This window comes from Pseudoliparis swirei, chromosome 10 (genome assembly GCF_029220125.1).
Source record: "Pseudoliparis swirei isolate HS2019 ecotype Mariana Trench chromosome 10, NWPU_hadal_v1, whole genome shotgun sequence".
NCBI classification, from domain to species: Eukaryota; Metazoa; Chordata; class Actinopteri; order Perciformes; family Liparidae; genus Pseudoliparis; species Pseudoliparis swirei.
This window is the reverse complement of record NC_079397.1, coordinates 1,891,722-1,904,210: the sequence shown is the minus strand read 5'-3', so window position 1 is coordinate 1,904,210 and position 12,489 is coordinate 1,891,722. Positions and strand designations below refer to the sequence as shown.

At 44.9% G+C, this 12,489-nt stretch overlaps 1 long non-coding RNA gene across 1 annotated transcript in view; it reads right to left on the bottom strand.

Annotated features, from left to right (window-relative positions):
- Window positions 1-1,261: 1,261 nt before the first annotated feature.
- LOC130200396 (uncharacterized) overlaps window positions 1,262-12,489 on the bottom strand; it is an 11,855-nt gene continuing 627 nt past the window's right edge. Inside the window, exons 1-3 of the long non-coding RNA XR_008833006.1 lie at window positions 11,973-12,489; window positions 9,118-9,167; window positions 1,262-1,690 (exon numbers count right to left, since the gene is read on the bottom strand). The exon at window positions 11,973-12,489 is cut by the window's right edge and continues 627 nt beyond it. This is a non-coding gene — a long non-coding RNA (uncharacterized LOC130200396). The remainder of the gene's footprint in view (window positions 1,691-9,117; window positions 9,168-11,972) is intronic.

Below are 12,489 nucleotides of genomic sequence, written 5' to 3'. Positions count from 1 at the left end.
TTCTTTTTCATCATGTTACATGCAGAGTTTAGTATTACAGAATAGAGAGAGAGAGAGGGAGAGAGAGAGGGAGGGAGGGAGAGAGAGAGGAAGAGAAAGAGAGGAAGAGAGAGAGAGAGAGAGGGAGAGAGAGGAGCGGGGGAGTGGAGTGGAGGAGGGCCAATGGAAGGCATCCAACAGGATCAGTGAGTCGGGCCTGCTGCCAACGCCTAACACACACACACACACACCGTTTATATCCGCCCCGCCTCCCTCCCTCAAGGAATCCCCCCCCCCCCGTGGCTACTGGTCTCAGTGGGAATGCCGTCCAGAAAGGTGGATGATGGCTTTAAAGGGCCAAGAAAAGTAATCCCCCCCCCAATCACCCCCCCCCCCTCTGAGATGTGTAACCGTAAAAAGACACTTTATACAACGAGAAAACGTGATTTGAACGACCGTCAGTCGAGTCGTGAGATAACCTCCAAAAGAGGAGGGGGGGGGGGGGTCGGACTCAATGCCTCCAGACCAATCACAGAGGACTTGGAGATGAATTTAAAAAAAGAAACAAGATGAATGAAAACGCGTGACGCCATTGTTTCACGTCAAAGTGAACGAAGACGAGCGAAGAAGCCCAACCCCAGAGCGCCGCGTCGGTCCTGAACCCAAACCCAGGGAATACAGAGAGCTAAACCAGGACTTTTTAGGATGGTGCCAGCGGAACCGCCTCCAGATTAACTCCAGTAAAACCAAGGAGCTGGTGGTGGACTTCCGCCGGGGTAAACGCCCTCCTCCGGTACCGGTGAGCATCCAGGGACTAGACATTGAGATCGTCAAATCTTATAAGTACCTGGGTGTTCACTTGAACAACAAACTGGACTGGTCCGACCACATACATGCACTTTATAAAAAGGGACAGAGCAGACTCTTTCTGCTGAGGAGACTGAGGTCTTTCGGGGTGCAGGGTGCACTCCTGAAGACCTTCTTCGACTCTGTGGTGGCATCAGCCATCTTCAGTGGTCTTCTGGTGCAGCAGCATCACTGCAGCTGACAGGAGGAGAATGGACAAGCTGATAAAGAAGGCCAGCAGCGTGCTGGGGCGTCCTCTGGATACCGTGGAAGTGGTGGGGGACAGGAGGATGATGCCAAGCTGTCGTCCATGATGAGCCACGCCTCCACCCCATGCAGGACACACTGGTAGCGCAGGACAGCTCCATGCGTCACAGGCGGATTCATCCCGGTGTCTGAGGGAGAGGTACCGCAGGTCCTTTCTTCGCCCTGCGGTTAGGCTACACAACCGGCTGAGCTCCCGGTAGGCCACTTCACAACCAAACTGAACTTGGTCACTCAGCAGTTTATCACTTTATCACTCTACCACTACCTGGTGCAACAACATGTGCAATATGCTGAAGTACTTTTTGTTTATATACTTTGTTTATATATATACTTTTTATTCAGTCTGTACATATATTCTACTGTTTTTAATGCTTATTATATTCTACTGATGTTTTCTTTTTTAATGCTTATTATATTACTTGTTTCTATTTTATTATTCGTTTTATCAGTGAGCTATACTACTGTGATCCTGTAATTTCCCCACTGAGGGACTAATAAAGGAATATCTTATCTTATCTTATCTTATCTTATCCCTCTGAAGACGGAACTTTATTTTGAAAATCCCTTGTGAAACGGAGGAAAATTGGACAACATGTTGCTGGGAGGAGAAAGAAGAAGAAGAAGAAGAAGATTAGTTTGATATGATAGTGTGTGAGGCCCGGGTGACACGGTCCGACACACACACTCACACACACACACACTCACACTCACACGGTCCGACACACACACTCACACACACACACACACACACACTCACACTCACACACACACACACACACTCACACTCACTCACACACACACACACTCACACTCACACGGTCCGACACACACACTCACACACACACTCACACACACACCCTGCTCAGAGTGCCCCCCCCCCCCCATTAGATGCTATCGGGCCTCTAAGCACTTGAGCGGCGCTCCAGGAGATCAGAGCACATGACCACGAGGAGTCACCGATACGGGCGCCATCGACGCCAGATTAATACTGACCAGCGTGTTATTGATTCACAGCCCGACCCCCCTCTTTCTGATGGAGCCGTGTTTTGTGGCCTCCTCCTCCTCCTCTTCGTCGGTGCCACTATCTCCGGCGTTGCAGGGCCATCCTTTTTAAAAAGGCTCGCCGTTATCTGCCGATGTTATTCAATTGTTACGGGACAATCCGGCCATTAGCCGCCGCGTTAAATAATGCATCCGCTTTTAAAAGGGAACCCTTATCTCCCCCTGTGTGTGTGTGTGTGTGTGTTAACATTATTAGTATAGGAGTGTAATGAAAGGCCTGATGGGAGCTGATACACGTCCAAGGTCCCTCCGTGAACAACAACAAGCGTGCATGAACAAACAGCGACCTCTTTAATGAAGCCGGGTTTTTATCTGCTTTTATTTTGAAAAAAAAAGATTTTTTCAGACAATCGATCACAATGCAGCCGCTGGGGAGCGAGGGAGTAAAGAAGGAGAAGGACGGTGTGCATGTAGCCGGGGTGTTGGGGGGGGATAGCGAAGGAAGCAGGACAAGGGAAGGAATCCATTCCGACTGCTGCGGGTATCTTGGAGAGGTGAAGAATGAGAGGGGGAAGAAGAGGGGAGGAGGTGAAGGATGAGGGGAGGATGGAGGGAGGGCGATAAACCGCCATGTCTTCAGTCACAGACTCACACGGCCCGCCGCCTCCGCCCTCCTTATCGGGCCTGACGGAGCGGCGCCGCACGCCATTACAAAATTCTGCTTAGATTTTCAAACGGCGAGGTAATGAAGGCCGAGCCGCCATAACGTGTATATTTATTGTACTTTACAGGCTCACAGAGCACTGCATGATGGGGGGGGGGGGTCTTTATGTCTCCGTTTCCCCTCGTATCACCATCTCTCTCCTCCTCTCTTTGTCGGCCTCCCTCTCTCTCTTTTCTCCTCTCTCCCCGGCGGCCATCTTTGGATTGGCTCAAAGACGCACAGACACAGATATGCACACGCAAACTACAACGAACGTCTTGCAACGAACGTCTTCCAACGAACGTCTTTCAATGAACGTTGAACGTCTTCCAACGAACGTCTTCCAACGAACGGCTTCCAATGAAAGTCTTCCAACGAACGTTTAACGTCTTCCAACGAACGTCTTCCAACGAACGTCTTCCAACGAACGTTTAACATCTTCCAACAAACGTCTTCCAACAAACGTCTTCCAACGAACGTTTAACGTCTTCCAACAAACGTCTTCCAACGAACGGCTTCCAATGAACGTCTTCCAACGAACGTTTAACGTCTTCCAACGAACGTCTTCCAACGAACGGCTTCCAATGAACGTCTTCCAACGAACGTTTAACGTCTTCCAACGAACGTCTTCCAACGAACGTCTTCCAACGAACATCTTCCAACAAACGTCTTCCAACGAACGTCTTCCAACGAACGTCTTCCAACGAACATCTTCCAACAAACGTCTTCCAACGAACGTCTTCCAACGAACGGCTTCCAATGAACGTCTTCCAACGAACATTTAACGTCTTCCAACGAACGTCTTCCAACGAACGTCTTCCAACGAACGTTTAACGTCTTCCAACAAACGTCTTCCAACGAACGCTTAACGTCTTCCAACAAACGTCTTCCAACGAACGTTTAACGTCTTCCAACGAACGTTTAACGTCTTCCAACGAACGTCTTCCAACGAATGTCTTCCAACAAACGTCTTCCAACGAACGTCTTCCAACAAACGTCTTCCAACGAACGTCTTCCAACGAACGTTTAACGTCTTCCAACAAACGTCTTCCAACGAACGGCTTCCAATGAACGTCTTCCAACGAACGTTTAACGTCTTCCAACGAACGTCTTCCAACGAACGTCTTCCAACGAACGTTTAACGTCTTCCAACAAACGTCTTCCAACGAACGTCTTCCAACAAACGTCTTCCAACGAACGTCTAACGTCTTCCAACAAACGTCTTCCAACGAACGGCTTCCAATGAACGTCTTCCAACGAACGTTTAACGTCTTCCAACGAACGTCTTCCAACGAACGTCTTCCAACGAACATCTTCCAATGAACGTCTTCCAATGAACGGCTTCCAATGAACGTCTTCCAACGAACATTTAACGTCTTCCAACGAACGTCTTCCAACGAACGTCTTCCACCAACGTTGCGTCTTCCAACAAACGTCTTCCAACGAGCGTCTTCCAACAAACGTCTTCCAACGAACGTTTAACGTCTTCCAACGAACGTTTAACGTCTTCCAACGAACGTCTTCCAATGAACGTTTAACGTCTTCCAACGAACGTCTTCCAACGAACGTCTTCCAACAAACGTCTTCCAATGACGTTTAATGTCTTTCAACGAATGTTTAACGTCTTCCAACAAACGTTTAACGTCTTCCAACATTTGAACATGACGGCTCATAAACAACGGACGAACGTCGCCACTCTGAAGGATCTAGTTCCACTTAACTTAATGTCACCCCCCCTCCCCCCCCCCCCCCCACCCGCCGGCCTCATACATCCAAAACCCAAAACAACCACCCAAAGCCGGTCCTCTCGGCGCTCCCCGGCTCCGGCTCCATCTGGATGAACTTTCCTGGCTCCGGCTGCGATGTTCCAGAGCGACAACAAGCATCTCGCCATCCGCGGCTAGTTAGCCCGCTAGCGCTACCCCCCCCCCCCCCCACCTCCCCCATCCGCTGGGTTCGAGCCTGTCTGTACTCTGCTGGGCTTCTCCAATCACAGGGCCTGAGCACCCCCCGCCCCCCCGCCCCCCCTAATCCAACCGTGGGCTTGGCCCCACCAGCTCAGTGTAATCACACGGCTAATTCACAGGCGGACGGGAGGAAGGCAATCCGTGACGGACGTTTTTTGTGCAACTAAGAATGAGCTCCCCGGTGACCAGGAGGGGGGGGGGCGTGAAAAAAGATGGCTCCGGAAAGGCGAGATGCAAGGGGAATAGATGAATAGCGGAAACTCTCTCTGTGAGATGGACGTGTCGGAAATAAGGAAAATGTTTGGAGTGAGTGAAAAAAGAAAGAGAAGAAGAAAAAGGAAAAAGGTGGGGGTGGGGGGGGGAGGTGAATCTTTTGCCAAGCGAGAGTTGAAAGCGCCATTGTGCGTCCCCGTCTCGATGACTCAATGAGGCCGCGATGAAAGCGGCGCTGCGTATTAATTTGGATAAGGAACCTTTGCCTCGTGCCTCTTTTCTCTCTCGGCTGCCATCCACGACGCCGCCGCCGGTTTAACGCCGTGTTCGGTTTCAGTTCAGCAAGCCAAGTCATTACATTTCAGACGCGTCGCACCTTTCAGAGTGCGGGGGAATTAACTATAGCGCCATTATTTCTTCATTCCCTTTGACACGGGACCCGAAGAAAAGAGAAGAAGTCGATATTTATTTATTTGTGTGGCGCCGTGCGCGCTCTGGACGCCGCTGCTCGCTGCAGCCTGTCAGACGAGCTTGGGGGCGTCAACGCGACTACCTGGGGTTTTACCTCAATAACCACGGATGCATAACTCAGATCTCAGGCGTCTTAATGAACAACTGTCGGCCAATCAGAGACCAGTATTTTCCATCACAATGGGTTATTGGTCAATTAACCTCAGGGGGACATTTGCAATGTTGTTGTTTTTTTATTTGTTGTTCTTGAAGAAATTTTATTTGTTTCTGTTCCTGCAATATTTGTATTATTTATTCATATTTATACTTTTTAAAAAAGATATACAGTATATATATATATATTATTGTGACTGCATCGGCGATTTGCATTATGAAATTCCACGTTTAGCTCTTTAAATCTTATTCAAATCAAAGGTGTCTTATTTAAACAAGTGTCGGCCAATCAGAGGCCGTTATTTTACATCACAATTATTATTGTTGTTCAATTAGACGATGGGGGGGGGGCGGGGGTCATTGCCACTGTTGTTGAGTTTTTGTTTGTTTGTTCTCCTTTAAGGAATCTTATTTATTCATATTATTCATTTATATTCATACTTTTATTGATTTTTTAATTTTATTTCTTTGACTTATATATTATTGTTACTGCGTCTACGACTGAATTATTAAATTACACGTTTAACTCGTCAAATCTAATACTTTGTTCTGGTGCGTCTTTGAGCCGTTAACAAAAGTTGAACATAAAAGTTAAATATATATATTTCTTATATTACACATGTTTAGGCGTTCTAGAAAATAAGCAAATAGAATGTTTTAAGTATTACGTTTCATTAGTATTGAGTACTGTGAGTCCAGGGACCGGCCTCTTCTCCCCACTTCCAGTTGGGCGGGGCTACATGAGGGCGTGGCTCCCTGTGTCTGCTCCGTCTCTACCTGTCCGCGTGCCTCGGAGCGACAGGTGACGTAGCGGAGCTCCATTAATCTGCTCTCATTAGTGTGTGTGTGGTAATTCAGACGCCGTGGAATACATAGAGAGCCCCGAGGGCGAGATGCACCGATAGAGAGAGAGAGTGTGTGTGTGTGTGTGTGTGTGTGCAGGATCATTGGTTGCATGGTGTGTGGGAAATATACATATATTCCTAAAAAAATATATTTTTTTTCTTCAATATATATATATTTATAAGTATGTACATATATATATATGTATTTTTCAATATCAATATTTTTATATATATATGTTTATATATCTATTTATATATATACATTTATTTTTGTTTGTATATTTGTCTTAATGTATGTATATATATATACATATTAATATAAATATGTATATATACATATTTTTCTTCATAGAAAAACAACAATTTTTCTAATATTTTTTTTTTTTGATACATACATATATATACATACAGGACTGTCTCAGAAAATTAGAATATTGTGATGAAGTTCTTTATTTTCTGTAATGCAATTAAAAAAACAAAAATGTCATGCATTCTGGATTCATTACAAATCAACTGAAATATTGCAAGCCTTTTATTCTGATTTATTGCTGATTATGGCTTACAGCTTAAGAAAACTCAAATATCCTATCTCTAAATATTAGAATATCATGAAAAAGTATACTAGTAGGGTATTAAACAAATCACTTGAATTGTCTAATTAACTCGAAACACCTGCAAGGGTTTCCTGAGCCTTGACAAACACTCAGCTGTTATAAATCTTTTTTTTACTTGGTCTGAGGAAATATTAAAATTTTATGAGATAGGATTTTAGAGTTTTCTTAAGCTGTAAGCCATAATCAGCAATATTAAAAGAATAAAAGGCTTGCAATATTTCAGTTGATTTGTAATGAATCCAGAATGCATGACATTTTTGTTTTTTTAATTGCATTACAGAAAATAAAGAACTTTATCACAATATTCTAATTTTCTGAGACAGTCCTGTATATGTATATATGTACATACATAAATATATATATGTATCGGTATGTATTTGTATATATTTATGTCATAAATAACATCGAGAATATGATGTTTAAAATAGTCAAATGTAGGATGAAATGTGAGGTGGAATGCACTCACACTCACAAACACACACACTCACACACATACACACACATACATACACACACACACACACTGTATACATACATAGAAAAAGGAAGCAGAGCAGTGTGTGTGTGGGGGGGGGGGGGGGGGGGGCTTCAAACCACCAGAGGAAGACGCTGCTCCAGAAGCCTTTATTAACTCCACTGACAACTCCTGCTTTTAACCAGTGAGGTGACACACACACACACACACATGCACACACACATGCACACACACACACACACACACAGCCACCACATTGGACAGCACCCAAGACAGTTGGTGGCACCTGCATTGTTCCTTCTTATTCGCATCCCTCTCCAAAATAGCTGTGAGAAACCATAAAATACACACACACACACGCACACACAAAAACACGCGCACACACACACACATTGTCTGGTTTTGGTTGCAGTGTGTATTACCTGTTTTAGTTGTGGCCAAGCTTGGGGAGGGGGGAGGTGGGGGGGGATTCAGGATTAAGCTGGCTGACGTTGTGCCAACACTTAAATCAACCGCACACATACACACACATACACAATCACACACACACATACACACACACACACACACACCTGTCCAGCATTTAAGACGTTGCTTTTGTTCATGCTGCCTCTGAATGCTTTATAATCCTGCAGCCACGAATGTAAGTGTGTGTAGTGTGTGTGTGTGTGTGTGTGTCTGTGTGTGTGGTGTCTAGTGGACAATGTGAATTTACATATTGTCGGCGGGTTAAGAGGGTTAACATTTGCTTAAAGTGTGTTTTCTGAGCTGCTCAGTTCGCAGTGAAAAGGTTCCAGTACCCAAGAGAATTCAACACACACACACTCACACACACTCACACACACACTCTCACACACACACACACACACACACACACTGTGTAGCCTACATAGACGGCTCAGACTTCACAGCGGGGTGTCGTGATGTAATATGTTTTGTTAAACACAATTACTGAAGCTTTGCTTTTAACCTCCTCAGGAGGCTGCAGGCACAGTGTGTGTGTGTGTGTATGTGAGTGTGTGTGTGAGTGTGTGTGTGAGTGTGTGTGTGCGTGTGTGTGTGTGAGTGTAAGGTGAGATGAAGTGTTGAGTCAACACGTCGCTGCTTTTTGTTTATTTATTTATTGTTTGTTAGTGAAGAAAAGCCGACGCTGTGGAATTAAGGAGGGAAAATAAAAAAATGGCCGCCGCTCGTCTTCATCACGACGATTAACATCGATGATGATGATGATGATGATGTCTCTGCTCTTATCTTAATTACTTCAGAAGACCTCCAACTTCAATTAGGATGAGAACGGCATCTAGAACCATCCAATCCCCACGGACACACACACACACAAACACACACACACAAACAAACACACAAACATACACACATATACACACACACTCACACACACTCACACACACACACACAAACACACACAGACACAAATATACACACATTTACACACACACACTCACACACACACACACATACACACACTCACACACCTACACACACACACAGACACACACACATACACACACACAGACACTCACACACACACACAAACACATGCACACACACATATCTTACCAACATTTTGCTGATGATTTATTTCCTCGCCGGTCGTTGTGTTCGAGTGTTGTTCTAAAAAAAAGAAAAACAAAGATTAAAGCGTCGCAATTAATTTCCTCTGGAATCAGGAGAGACGGAATAATCTCAACGTTGTTGTGGCACGTGATTGGGGGACGAATGAATCCATTTTATTTATTTATTTATGTATTTATATATTTATTACATTTTATATATTTTTTTTATTTTTTTTATTTTTATTTTTATTTTTTTTATTTTATTCATTCAGTTATTTTTTGTTAATTTTAATTATTTATAGTTATTTTTAGTTAATATAAATATATTGATTGATTAGCATGTAAAACAATAACGCTCCATTTGTATTGCTTCCTTATCAATAAACAACGTTGCAACTAAATTAAATGATGCTTATTGTTGCTTATTGTGATTAAAATAAAGTGTGTTTGTGTGTGTGTGTGTGTGTGTGTGTGTGTCCGGTGAAGAGATGAAAGGTAGCGTCCCGGCTGCATGACGGAGGGCCGTCCCAAACTTGGAGGGGTTTGAGGAGAAGGGGGCGGGGCTACATGTCGGTGTGTGTGTGTGGGGGGGGGGGGTGACCCGTGTCTAAGTGGCGCTGCAGTGTTTACCGCGAGGAAGGAAGCTGTCAACTGTGTTTGCTCCCATCTCAGCAAGAAGGAGCAGCCCCCCCCCCACTGCCCCCCCCCCCTGACCGGTGATTGACAGGCCTCTCTAGTTGAGGTGTCGGGTTTCCTGCTGGTGTAAAGTCCCCGTGACTCCCTAACGGGAAGACGGCATTCCTGACTATAGGTCATGAACGGACCACCTCTACCGCCCCCCCCCCCCCACACACACACCACCACCCCTCCACCACAGGCTCCTCCCTCATTCTGAGAACGCTGCATGACTCGATGACGTCGCCATGACAACGTCTCAGGATTCGTGGAAAGTCTTTTTCCTGCGTCTAACAATTCTGCAGGAATCTGTAAAATGTATATATATATATATATATATATATGTGTTTAATCTGGGAGTTGTTCCTGATGCAATGTGAGGTCAAAGGTCAAAGGTCAGTGATGTCGTGTGCAGCGTCTGAGGGGAGGTTGTGACGTCAGCTTCACACAACAAACTCAACTGATTCAGTGACGTGAGTAAACAAAGCGACCAATCAGAGGCCTCGTGTTGCATAACTACAGAAACCAAGATGGCGGCCGCCAGAAGGCCCGATGAGAGGCTTCAGAACGCCGGCCCACGAACCAGAGACCTTCAATCGGCTCAGCTGTTATAGCGCCACACACACACACACACACACTCACGACCACTTACCCCCCACATGGGGTCCCTGCAGGCTTATTGTGTGTGTGTGTGTGTGTGTGTGTGTGTGTGTGTGTGTGTGTCTCTATTGTGGAGCTGGATTAAGGCGTTGTGTTGTTTTTATGCCCTGGCAACATTTCCTTTGAGCCTATAACCACTTCATGTATTCACACACACACACACACACACAACCCAACACACCAACACACACACCAACACACACACACACACCAACACACACAAACACACCAACACACACAACCCAACACACACAAACACACCAACACACACACCAACACACACACAACACACACACACCAACACACACACACCAACACACACAGATACACCAACACACACACACACACATCAACACACACCAACACACATACACACAACACACACACATGTAGACGCACCCAGCCCCCGAGCACCCTTCGGGGTTGAGATCGGAGGCCCTCTTTCTCTCTCTCTCTCTCTCTCTCTCCCTCTCTCTCTCCCTCTTTCTCTCTCTCTCTCTCTCTCTCTCTCTCTCCTCTCTCTCTCTCTCCCTCTCTCTCTCTCTCTCTCTCACTCTCTCTCCCTCTCTCTCTCTCTCTCCCTCTCTCTCTCTCTCCCTCTCCCTCTCTCTTTCTCTCTCTATCTCGACCCCGGCAGTAAAATAAATTACACGCCCTTTCCCTGGAATGTGATTAGATTCCTGATGCCACATCTCTGTGTTTTTAATTGGGTTCCGAGGCGCGACGAGATTAGCCTAGTGACATCACTGATGGTCCGCGCGTGTGTGTGTGTGTGTGTGTGTGTGTGTGTGTGTGTGTGTGTGTGTGTGTGTGCGGGCTGCTGATAAGAGATGGCAAAGGGTGTGTGTGTGTGGGGGGGGGTGAAGGGGGGGGGGTGAATCCCCCTCACTCCCAAATGGATGATGCTCACTAATAAGCATCACTAACAATCTGTGTGTGTGTTTTACTCATGTGTGTGTGTGTGTGTGTGTGTGTCATATGTGCGTGTGTATTTGTTGTTGTTGGTATGTCAGGTTGCCATGGCGATATCAGTAAACATTGATGCAGCGTTCGTCTCTTTAGTGTCGATACATTGATCATCTGAATCATGATGAATCATCTCTCAATCTGGTCCACTGGACTCTGCTGGACCTGGTCTATATATCTATATTTATATATAAAATATATTTATACGAAATATAATTTTTTTAATATATATTTGTTTATATATATCTATATAACTATATATATTATTTTTTTTATATGCATATATTATTTTTTTTATACATAAAAATATAATAATATAAATATATATGTATATATATATATTCAGATAAATATATATTTATATTATACATATTAAAAATATATATATTTGTATCTCTTTATATGTATATATTTATTTTTTTATATATACATATTTATATATTATATATATCTTTATATACAAATGTAAATAGAGAGTGAGAACAGGAAGTGCTGTGTGAAGGTGTGCACCACCTGCACAACTTCCACACACTGAAGGTCATGTGCAGACGGCTCCTGTTACCAGTCCTTTCTGGAATCCATCCTCAATGTGTTGAGTTAGCTTCAGAAGTTGGCTTGTTGTAGATTTGCCAGGTCGGAATCCTGCTTGTTGAGGGATGATGGCTGGTTCAGCAACAGGGGCAAGTCTGTTGAGTCAAGCGTTCAAACAGCTTGTAGAGGTGGCATAGCAGGGAAATTGGGCGGAAGCTCTTTGCATGCGCTGGATCTTTGCCTGGTTTGAGGAGGGCAATAATCCTGGTTTTCCTCCAGATCTTTGGGATGTTTTTTGTCAGCATGCACTTATTCATCAGCTGAAGGATCCATTTCCTCATCAGAGGTCCAAAATGCTTGATCTCTTCATTGAAAATGTTATCCAGTCCGATGGCTTTACCAGTTTTAAGGGTGTTGATGCTGATATTGAGCTCTTCAGGGGAGAACGGCTTCGTCAGTCCCATGGTTTGGGAGTGTTTTACTCGATCTACCTTTGGTCTTGGCTGTTTAGTGGTGGATTTTCCATTGAGCAGCAGCTGGTGCGCACT